This window comes from Rhinopithecus roxellana, chromosome 13 (genome assembly GCF_007565055.1).
Source record: "Rhinopithecus roxellana isolate Shanxi Qingling chromosome 13, ASM756505v1, whole genome shotgun sequence".
Classification (NCBI taxonomy): Eukaryota; Metazoa; Chordata; class Mammalia; order Primates; family Cercopithecidae; genus Rhinopithecus; species Rhinopithecus roxellana.
This window is the reverse complement of record NC_044561.1, coordinates 3,117,610-3,128,642: the sequence shown is the minus strand read 5'-3', so window position 1 is coordinate 3,128,642 and position 11,033 is coordinate 3,117,610. Positions and strand designations below refer to the sequence as shown.

The 11,033-nt window shown below is 53.7% G+C and overlaps 1 pseudogene; it reads left to right on the top strand.

Annotated features, from left to right (window-relative positions):
- Positions 1-227: 227 nt before the first annotated feature.
- On the top strand, positions 228-1,112 carry LOC104682527 (annotated as a pseudogene).
- Positions 1,113-11,033: the final 9,921 nt, after the last annotated feature.

Genomic DNA, 11,033 nt, shown 5'->3' with positions numbered 1-11,033 from the left:
GTCCCGGCTGCCCCGCAGTCGCCTCCAACACCCGCTGCTGCCCGCCCGCTGCCTGTCTGCCTGGCATCTCTCTCTCCCGGTGGGTCCCCACTCATCCTTCCACCCCTCAGTTCCTCCTCTTTGAGGAAAGGGCCTCCCCACTCTCTGCCATGTCTGTGACTGGCCTGAGACCCCCTGGGGCAGGAGGGGTGGTTGTGGAGGGAAAGAGCCCAGAGTTAGGAGGTGGAATGTGGGGTCCCACAGCTGCCCCCTCTCTAACTCCCTGCTTCCTCCTTTGCCCTCCTTGGCCCAGCTGGGCCAGGATGGGGGTGGGGGTAGCAGTGGGCACGCTCTGTCTGCAGGAAGCTACGTTAGACAGAAGGGGCCACTCCCTCTCTGTCTCCCTTGTCCCCGCACAGACACTGCCTTCCTCTCAGGGCTGTGCTGGGCTTTCTGCTGCGCAGTGTTGGGTGAGGCAGGTGGGCCTGCAGGGGGGTGGGAAGGGCTGTCAGATGACCAGTGCCGTGTGTGTGGTTGGGGCCCCTGCTGCGAACACATCCCTGCCCACCATGCTGGCAACTGGGATCCCCTCCATCCCATCCCAGACCCTGGGAACCCAGTGTTCTCCAGCAGGGGAGGGTGAAGGACCCACACTCATTCCTGAAGAGCAGGGAGCTTGGAGAGGGGAGGGATCCTGGCTGAAGACACCTGGGCCTCTGCCCCAGCAGGACAACAGGAGGGCCAGTGTCACCTTCTGCTCCTTTCCCTGCTGGGGGTGGCAGGGGTCCCTTTACCCCTCATTCTTGACCCTTCCCCAGGAATGCTTTGACCCCCTTACCCCACCCCCCATCACCTCTCTGTCCTGAAGTGAGGGTTTGTCACCGTCCATGGCAAGGTGTGGTGCCTGGTGGGCTCTGTAACCTGCCCTCTCTATTCCGCAGCAGAGAGGGGCCTGTGGTCTAAGCGTAATGGTGGAAATCCAGGCTTCCTTCCATGGCCCAAGGAGGCCTTTCCAGAGCAACAGAGTTTTCCTGGGACTTGGCCTGGCTTTTGTTAAGGCAGGTTCTAGATTTACTCAGAAGATGGGCCCTGGAGAGGAGGAGAGGAAAGAAATATCTGTCAGTCAAACATGAAGCCCACTGATGACACTGCCTGGCAGAGCTGCCTCTGGTCAGCAGTGACCCTTCACCCCCCAGCTCCCAAGTCCTCTTCCTGAGGGAGCTGGCCCTGCTTTATGGAAGGCTCCACCTGTGTTCCGCACCCTGGGTCCATGGTCCCTCACCTGTCACATGGGGCGATGGTCACCCTCCCTCTCTGCCTGCCCTGCAGGATACACTGAGATGAAGGTCAGGAAATCTACTGGCTGCAGAGCCAGGGGCCATGCAGGAGTGAGGGACGGTCTGGTCAAGTTGAGGCTCTGCCCCCGCCTCAGTTTCCCCACACAGGCATGAGACTGTCTTCCTGACTCTTAGAGGACAGGGCTGAGATGGGATGAAGGAACACAGGGAAAGCATTTAGCACCTCTGAGTGCTGTGTGGATGTGACCTGGAGGGTCCTGGCAATCCACTCTTTAATTCTATCTGGCCTGTGCATCCTCCTACCTCCAGTTGCCCTGTGGGGGCCTTTCACAGGGCCTGGCTTGTGGATGTGGGGTTTGGCGTAGGGCAGTGTTTCTCAAATGGGATTTGAGAAACACTGGGATTCTTCAGGTTCTCAAATGGGATTTGAGAAGCACTGGGATTCTTCAGGTTCTCAAATGGGATTTGAGAAGCACTGGGATTCTTCAGGTTGGGGTGGGGCTTGAGGTTTTCATTTCTAATCAGTTGCCTAGGACTGGCTCTAATTCTTGTTGAATTTAGAATCACTTGTGGAATTAAGAAAAACATACTGGGCCACGCATGGTGACTCATTCCTGTAATCCCAGCACTTTGGGAGGCCGAGGTGGGCAGATGACCTGAGGTCAGGAGTTCGAGACCAGCCTGGCCATCATGGTGAAACCCCATGTCTACTAAAAATACAAAAATTAACTGGGCGTGGTGGCATGCACCTGTAATCCCAGCTACATGGGAGCCTGAGGCAGGAGAATCACTTGAACTCAAGAGGCGGAGGTTGCAGTGAGCCGAGATGGCGCCACTGCACTGCAGCTTGGGTGACAAGTAAGACTCTTGTCTCAAACAAACAAACAACAACAACAAAAACATACTGGAGCACAGATCCCACCCCAGACAGGTTGATTCTGAATTTCTGAGGCTGAGGTGCAGGCATGAAGTTCCCGGGGAAGTCTTCACGGAGTCTCTGGATGCTGAACCAAAATCACCAGGGATGAAGGAGCGGGCTTGGGTACTGGACCCGCCAGCCAGGCAGGTTATACTGGGGTATCCAGAGGACTTCAGGGTGTGGCAGGGGAGGAACTATGCACTGGGAAGGTGGAGGGCCGATGGGCACAGGTTAGTGGTCGAGGGCAGCGTAGTGACAGACAGAAGCCGCCCTGTGGGTCTTCAGCCGAGTCTGGGTGCACTGGGGTGGCTGTGGGAGTTCCCCTGAGCATTTTCTAGGCCACCTCCACCTTTGGATAAGGCTGTGTCATCCTCAGTCTGGGATGCAGCGGAAAGTGACTCGAAGTCAAGAAATCCTGCCACTAATACCCAAGGGGCCTTAGGCAAATCATGCTATTAACCTCTCAGGACTCGGCTTTTGCATATGTACAATGCTGATAATCTTATGCAGCTGTGATATCCCCAAGTGATGAGAGAATTGAATAAGAATACACACATACACACACACACACACACACACACACACACACACACACACACACCCCTACCTAGCGTAGTGACTGTGACTGCTCAATAAATGTGGGTCAGAGGAAATCATTTAGCTATTAGGCCAGCACTGGGAGGTGTGGAGGATGCTCACCTCAGGTCAAGTGCACAAGTATTTATCGAGCAGCCACTGCGGCCTCACTGTCAGGAGTTTATAATTTGCCTTTTGAATCCTAATGTCAGACCAGGTGGCACTCCTGCTTGGGATGACAAGCTCCTCTGTCATGGGTGGGCCTCCTGTGCCATGCCCCTTAACAGCGAAGGCGACACTCTGGGGCCTCCCCAGGTGCCGGCTCAGCTCTGAGGGCTCCTGTCATCGGACTTCATCCTCCCAACAACCCTATGAGTAGATGCTATTATTCTCATTTTAGGAAGGAAACTGAGGCACAAAACGATTCAGCGACAGCCCTGAGCTTGCCCAGCAAATGATAGTAGGATGTGGACTGGGACCTGTGGTTGGTCCCAGCCCAACCTCTGCTCTACTGCCCCTAGGCCGAAAGTGCAGCTGCAGGTGTCCCTGCTCCTGCCTCCTTTCCTTGCCTGCGCCTTTGGGCCTGCTCTGCCTTCCCCTGGAGCGCTGTTCTCCCACTGCCTCCTGGCGATCTAGGCACTGCTGCAGCCCCACTGAGAGGTCCACTTCTGGGACACACCTTGGGCACCTTGGTTGGAATTCTTTTCTCTATGACTTTCCCTCAGAGGAGGAGACACCTTCAGATGTGCTTTGCCTCCTTACTGCACGGCCTAGAGGACAGGCCAGTCTCCACTTCCAATTGGGAGCCCCTGAGGCCATGCTCAGCCTTGGCTCACCTTCCCTGAGCTGAGTTGCTGTCAGAGTTCCAAGGAGGAAAAGATCAGGGAGGCTGGAGTGGGCAGGAGTGGCTTCCTGGAGGCAAAGGGCCTGAACTCTAGGGGAGGAGGATGGCATTCCATGGCCTGTCCCAACAGGGGCTCTCGCCCCTCCCTGTTTCTGGTGCAAGCTGAGGGTCTCAGACCCAGGCCAGGAAGGCAGCTCTTGGGGTTGGAATCTTCCTTCACTCCCAACTCTACCCTTTCTGGAAACCAGGAAGCTGGAGCCAGTGCCCCACACTGCCTCTGGCAGCCCGGCCTCTGCCCTCTTCTGAGAAGCCTTCAGAGAAATTCACTGCCCGTTCCTGCCATCTGTACGCAGCTGCTGGAAAGCCCTTCCTGGCGTCTACCCTGAGCCTTTCCAGCTGCTGGGAACTTCTGTGAATGTATCCTCTGTGCAGGGCACTGGGCCTGGAGGTGAGAGAGACCAGACCTTGGCTTTGAGGAGTTGAGGGTTTGATGGGAGAGACCTACATAGAAACCTGGAACCTGGCCCAGCCAAACAGGCAGCTGGAGCTGGGCCTCTGGACCCCAAGGGCTGGGGTCACGACCCAATGGCTGTAGACGCCCTGTGTTGCCTTGGCAACCTTCTTCCCTCTCTGGGCCTCAGTTTCCCCATCTATAAAACAAGTGGCAGGCTAGCTGATCTCTGAGAATGTTTCCATATTTGATAACCCATGAATTGTGTTTCAAAAACAAGAGGCCTATGCTTGATCCAGTGCTTGCAAGGTGATGCCTCAGACCCTTGGTGTTCCCCAGGACACTGATAGGCATCTCTTGAAAGACATTTGGGAAACACTGCTTTCTGCTTCCTCTTTTTAGAAATGCAAGGGCAGGAAGTGGTGGTTCACACCTGTAATCCCAGTACTTTGGGAGGCCAAGGTAGGAGGATTGCTTGAACCCAGGAGCTCAAGACCAGCCTGGACAGCATAGTGAGACCCCAGTCTCCATTATTATTATTATTATTATTATTATTATTATTATTATTAACATTATTTGAGACCGAGACTGACTCTGTTGGCCAGGCTGGAGTGCAGTGGCGTGATCTCGGCTCACTGCCACATCCACCTCCCATGCTAAAGTGATTCTCCTCCCTTAGCCTCCCAAGTAGTTGGGACTACTGGCGCACACCACCACACCCAGCTAATTTTTTGTCTTTTTATTAGACGGGGTTTCACCATGTTGGCCAGGCTAGTCTTGAACTCCTGACCTCAAGTGATTTGCCTGCCTTGGCCTCCCAAAGTGCTGGGATTACAGATGTGAGCCACCGTGCCTGGCCACCATTTTTTTTTTTTTTTTTAAATTTAAAAAGTGTTTAAGTAAAGAGATGCATTGCCTCTAAGTATGCTAAAGTTCTAAATTCTGCAGTTAAAAACTGCTCTTTGTTTAAAATATTTAATATGAATCTTCAGTTTATTATTCTATTATTTTTTACCACCTATTAACATCTTGTAGAGTTTTTGATGGAAACCAGTTTCACCCTGTTCTGGAGAGGACATAGTTGCCTAAGGTGGACGTGGAGGCACCATGGCCTCTGAGTGACATGTGCATGTTCCTTACTTTGGGGTCACCCTGCCTTGGTTTCTAACTCTGTTCAGACCTGTTTGACATGTACCAGGTGACTACTCAGTGTCAGGCCAGGGAAGCAGCTGAATAGAATATGGCACTGACCCCCAGTTCCCTGTGTTCTCATGCCTTCAGAGATCTCATTGTCTTGAATTGTCCCTGCTGGGGTGTGGACTTGAGGGCTGGGTCTTTCCTGCCTCCTCCGTGGTGCCTGTTACATAGGATTGATGTCAGCGGATGAAGGGCTTGCATGGAAGAGAATGTGTGCAGGCAGCCTGCGGGGAAGGAATGAGCACACGCTCCTGAGTCAGACGCTCCAGGTTTAAAAAAACATTGTTAGAGATGGGGTCTCAAATTCTTGGGCTCAAGTGATCCTTCCTCCTCAGCCTCCTGAATAGCTGGGACTACAGGTGTGTGCCGCCGTGCCTGGCTCTAGCCCCAGGTTTGAATCCTGACACCTCCATTTGTAAGCTGTGTGTCCTTGGCAAATGAATGAAGGTCTCTGAGTCTCAGCTTCCTTCCAGGTTGTGGTGAGGATTAAAGCAGATAAGGTATGTAAACACTTAAGACAGGGTCTGGCGCATGACGGAACCCAGTAAATGGTCGCTATTGTTACCAGCAGCTTGGGGATCTGCCGCCAAGGTGGCTGTTGGTTGACCTTGGGTTTTAGAGTAGTCATTGCTTTTTTTTTTTTTTTTTTTTTGAGACAGTCTCACTCTTTCACTATGTTGCCTAGACTTGAGTGCAGTGGTGTGATCTCAGCTCACTACAACCTTTGCCTCCCAGGTTCAAGCAATTCTGCAACCTCAGCCTCCCAAGTAGCTGGGATTACAAGTGCACCCCACCACACTTTGCTAATTTTTATATTTTTAGTAGAGACAGACGGGGTTTCACCATGTTGCCCAAGCTGGTCTCAAACTCGTGACTTCAGGTGATCCACCCGCCTCGGCCTCCCAAAATGCTGCGATTACAGGCATGAGCTACTGCGCCTGGCTCCTCGGCTAATTTTTATATTAGTTATTGCTTCTTATCCCGTCAAAATGCTGCCCTCAGATGTTCCCCATCTGCTCCCAGTCACCACGGAGGCTGCAGAGCCAGGGCCAACGACCATCCATCGAACCAAAGCAGAAGGGGAAGCAAGTGACCAAGCTCACATGACTGTTTAGTCATGGAACTGGACATGTCTACTGTGACGTTTTATCCCCAGGGTTCCTGGGGACCTACCCTAGGCAAGCTCCTGCTGTCTGTGGGGTAAAGAGGGGTGAGTGTGCCCCTTGTCTTTAGGGTGCTTGTTCATTCATACATGTCTAGACACTAGACAACATGGTGCAGACATGCATGAGGATTAAGAGAGTGGTGAAGGTGGAGGGAAGGAGGGGGGGCAGAGGGGACCGATGGGTCCACTGGTGTCCCTGGAGCGGAAAAGAGCTGTCTTTAAATGTGGTCTGAGCAGGGCTGCACATGGCCGATGAGGCCTTTGTCCTTTCACCACTGGCAGGCTGCTGGCAGCTTGGGGGAAGGGGCTTGTCAAAGTTGCCCAGCTTAGGAAGTGACAACCGAACTGAATCTTCTCATTCCAGATTCCTTGTCATTTTCCTCTGTGATCCAGGCCATTGCCCCAGACCAGGGCTGGGCAGGAAGGGAGCTCAGCCCACCCATCTTCCTACTCTCCCCCAGTTCACTGCTGTCCCTTAAAGGTAAAAATGGGGTGATCCAGTCAGAATTCAGTGTTTGTCTGACCTGGGAGGATCCTCCTCGCCGACATAAGGTTTCCTTATACTTCGCTGATGTCACTTGTTAATGAAAATGGGAACCGAGTGATGATGAGCTGAGCTCGGGAGCCAGAGACCAGAGTTCAAGGCTGGCCCTTGCCCCACTTACCAGCGAGATTGAGATAAGTTAAGTAACCTTCCCATGCCTCAATCTCCTGTCTGTAAAATGAGAATCACGATACCTGCAGTGTCACAAGGATGAAAAGAAGTAAGGAATGGCAAGTGCTCAGCCTAGCACCTTTGACAAAAACAAGACCTAGTAGTTGCCTCTTTCAGTCGTTTCAACTGCCAGTTAATGCCCCGCATTTTCCAGGTGGGATGGCTTATGTCTTGGGTATAATCAAGCCCGGGAAAACCTCTTCCCTGTCTAGGGCACAGAGTTGAGCTTACTGAGGTCACGACAGGGACTCAGGCACAGCCCTGGGGTGTGTTCACATGTCAGGGGCTTCGGTTCACACAGGAAGTGTAATATCTGCCAGGCTGCCAGGCTGAGGGTCTCACACACACCCACCCCAGCTCACCTTCAGCTGTGTGTGCTTCACTGTGCACAGGTGTTGTTTTGTTTTGTGTTGTTTTTGAGATAGGCTCTCACTCTGTGGCCCAGGATGGAGTGCTGGGGTGCCATCATGGCTCACTGCAGCTTCTACTTCCTGGGCTTAATCAATCCCCCACCTCAGCCTTCCAAGTAGCTGGTTCTACAGACGCCAGCCACCGGGCCTGGCTAATTTTTTCTTTTTGAGACGGAGTCTCCCTCTGTCTCCCAGGCTGGAGTGCAGTGGCGTGATCTCAGCTCACTGCAAGCTCCACCTCCTGGGTTCACGGCACTTTCCTGCCTCAGCCTCCAGGTGCCCGCCACCAGGCCCGGCTAATTTTTTGTATTTTTAGTAGAGACGGGGTTTCACCGTGGTCTCGATCGCCTGACCTCGTGATCCGCCCTCCTCGGCCTCCCAAAGTGCCGAGATTACAGGCGTGAGCCACCGCGCCTGGCCAATTTTTGTATTTTTTTGTAGAGACAGGGTTTCACCATGTTGCCCAAGCTGGTCTTATTGAACTCCTAAGCTCAAGCTATCCTCCCACCTTGGCCTCCCAAAGTTCTGGGATTACAGGTGTGTGTTACCTGCACAGGTGTTTTATATTTGCCCCACCTCTCTACCAGGTGGCAAATTGAGAAATCAGAGAGTTTAGGGCTTAGAACCAAGAGTTGAAATCTCAGTGACTCTGCTTTGGCAGGTGCAGTGGGAGGAGCTGCTCCTGACTGCCAAGATCCCAACTCTTGCTGTGTGATCTTGGGGAAGCCAGCCACCCTCTCTGAAACATTCTCCATCAGTGCGTGGAGGGAGTTGGCCTCTGACATCTATCAGATTTGCTATCAGGAGCTTTAGGGCTCTACTGGGACAGGCCCACATTTGCTTTTGTTTCCCATGTTTTGTCCCCCAAGTGCTCGGGGTTGGACATGTGAGCACACAGCAGATGCTCAATAAGTGTTGCTGAACCTCAGTGATCAGAGAGATAGCTCAGTGGGCCTGTCTGCTGGGTCTGTCATTCCCTTAGCACTGCGGGGGGAGTCCTCTCACATCCCTCCCTGCAGCCTCCTCCTGGGGGATCACCTAAAGCTCATGTCTACAGAGACACCTCTCTCGACCCTCCAGTACCAGCTGTTTTCTCTGACAGCACCCTAGGCTTTTCCTTTAAGGCACTCATTGGAATTTATGATCACATATTTATTGGCAGATTAGTTGTTCATTGTCTGTCTTCCCCACAAGGATGTCTGCTTCATGAGGGCAACTTCGTAAGTCCTCAGTGATCAACTGAGTGTCCGAATGAATGAATGAATGGTGAGGACAGAATGGGGGGTAAAAAGCCAGGAGAGGCCGGGCACAGTGGCTCACACCTGTAATCCCAGCACTTGGATTGCTTGATCCCAGGAGTTGAAGACCAGCCTGGGCAACCTCATCTCTACCTTGTTATCATGGCAAAACCCCATCTCTACTAAAAATTAAAAAAAAAAAAAAAATTAGCTGGGTGTGGTGGTGTGTGCCTGTAGTCCCAGCTACTCGGGAGGCTGAGTGAGAGAATCACCTGAGCCTGGGAAGTTAAGTCTGGGAAGTGTGTCTTGATCGTGCCACTGCACTCTATCCTGGGCAACAGGAGTGAGACCCTGTCTCAAAAAAAAAAAGAGCGAGGACGCTGAGGGTTAGATGAGGCTGTCCAGGGCCTCTCACTGATGGAGGTGGTCATGACTCCAAGTCCAGTGCTCTTCCTTTTTCTGGAGCAGGGACACCCTGGGGGACCAGGCTGGGTTTAATGGGCAGCCAAGCCCCTGAGGACCTAGGGAAGAGGAGGAGGGCATGGGGGATCTGAGCCAGCTCCACCCCTTCCCCCAACAGGCAGGAAGGACAGGGCAGATCTGTCAGCTTCAGACACCACTGCCCCAGGGGACCCAGCCCTGAGCCCAGGGAGGCAGGGAAAGAGGGGGGGACAGGAAGCACCCGGGTCTTCCCCTCCTCCCTTTTGCCACACCCTCCGCCCCCATCTCTGGCGAGAGAGCTCGCAGCCCCAGGCCTTGGCACTAGGGGGACAAGGGCGGGGTGATGGGGGACAGAAATCCCATTCTGGGCAAATCCCTTCCTCTCCCTCATTTGGTTTCTGGCCTCAAATTGGGGACTGCCCTGGCAGTCCCTGGAGAGCTTGGCTGGGGCCTTGAGGCAGGAGGGATGGAGTGAGGAGAGGGCACTGCCCACTTACGCCCTTCCTGTGTGCCCAATCCTGTGCAGACCTAGCTGCAGTGTCACTCGACAGGAGGAAGAGCACTGGCAGGACCTGGGAGACCTCACTGAAAGGCTGGCGTCTGTCGAGAATTGCTGTGTGACCTCGGGTGGGGCACAGCCCCACTCTGGCCACTGTCGTTCTCGTCATCTGCCAATGTGGTCCAAACCTAGGGCCAAAGATCACAAGCCCTTTGAGGAGTTTTAAAAGACTAATTCCCGGCCGGGCGCAGTGGCTCAAGCCTGTAATCCCAGCACTTTGGGAGGCCGAGACGGGCGGATCACGAGGTCAGGAGATCGAGACCATCCTGGCCAACACGGTGAAACCCCGTCTCTACTAAAAAATATAAAAAACTAGCCGGGCGATGTGGCGGGCGCCTGTAGTCCCAGCTATGTGGGAGGCTGAGGCAGGAGAATGGCATGAACCCAGGAGGCGGAGCTTGCAGTGAGCTGAGATCTGGCCACTGCCCTCCAGCCTGGGCGACAGAGCGAGACTCCGTCTAAAAAAAAAAAAAAAAAAAAGACTAATTCCCAGGCCCCATTCTGAGTGGTAGATTTGGGTGGGACATCTGTATTTTTAAATCTTCGCTGCTATTATGATGCACCTGGTGGAGGCACTACTGCCATAGATGCTCTAAGGGCCCCTCCCCAGCCTCAAAACTCCCACCCCTAGGGCAGGCCACCCCACTCCTGTGCCCTGCTCTGAAAGGCAAGGGCCGCATCCTCTGGGGTGCCAGCTGGGACACAGGTGGCAGGCTGTGGGGAGCAGGGTGCTGCCTGGGGAGGGTGTGCACTGTGGACCTGCCAGGAACAAATACAGAGGGGCCTGGGAGGGCCCTGAGCTTCCCAGCCAGAGTCTCCCCTCCATCCCCTCCTCTGAAGGCCTCTTCCCCCTGACCTTTCTCCCTTCTTTTCCACTTCGGCCTCTGTCTTGTTTCTTTCTCTGTCCATTGCTCCCTCCTTCTCCTCTTTCTGTCCCCAGCTCCTCTCTCTGGGAAGCTTTTTAATTTTGACCCCACATCCCATAGTTGGTTGCTGCTGCCTCTTGGTGTCCTTCCTGTCCTGGCCTTCCTGCCCTGGTTCCCTGTTTCTCTCCAGCCCTGTCTCTATCTCTCTCTGTTTTTCTCTCCCTGATGCGTTCTCTCTCTCCCTCCCTCCATGAATTTCTCTGTCTCTGCCCTATGCCACCTCTCATCTTCCCTGCCTCTGTAAATGTGGGGAGGACCCTGGAAAATGACAGAGGTGGGGAGAGCTGACAAGTTAGAGAAACCAAGGCTTGTGGA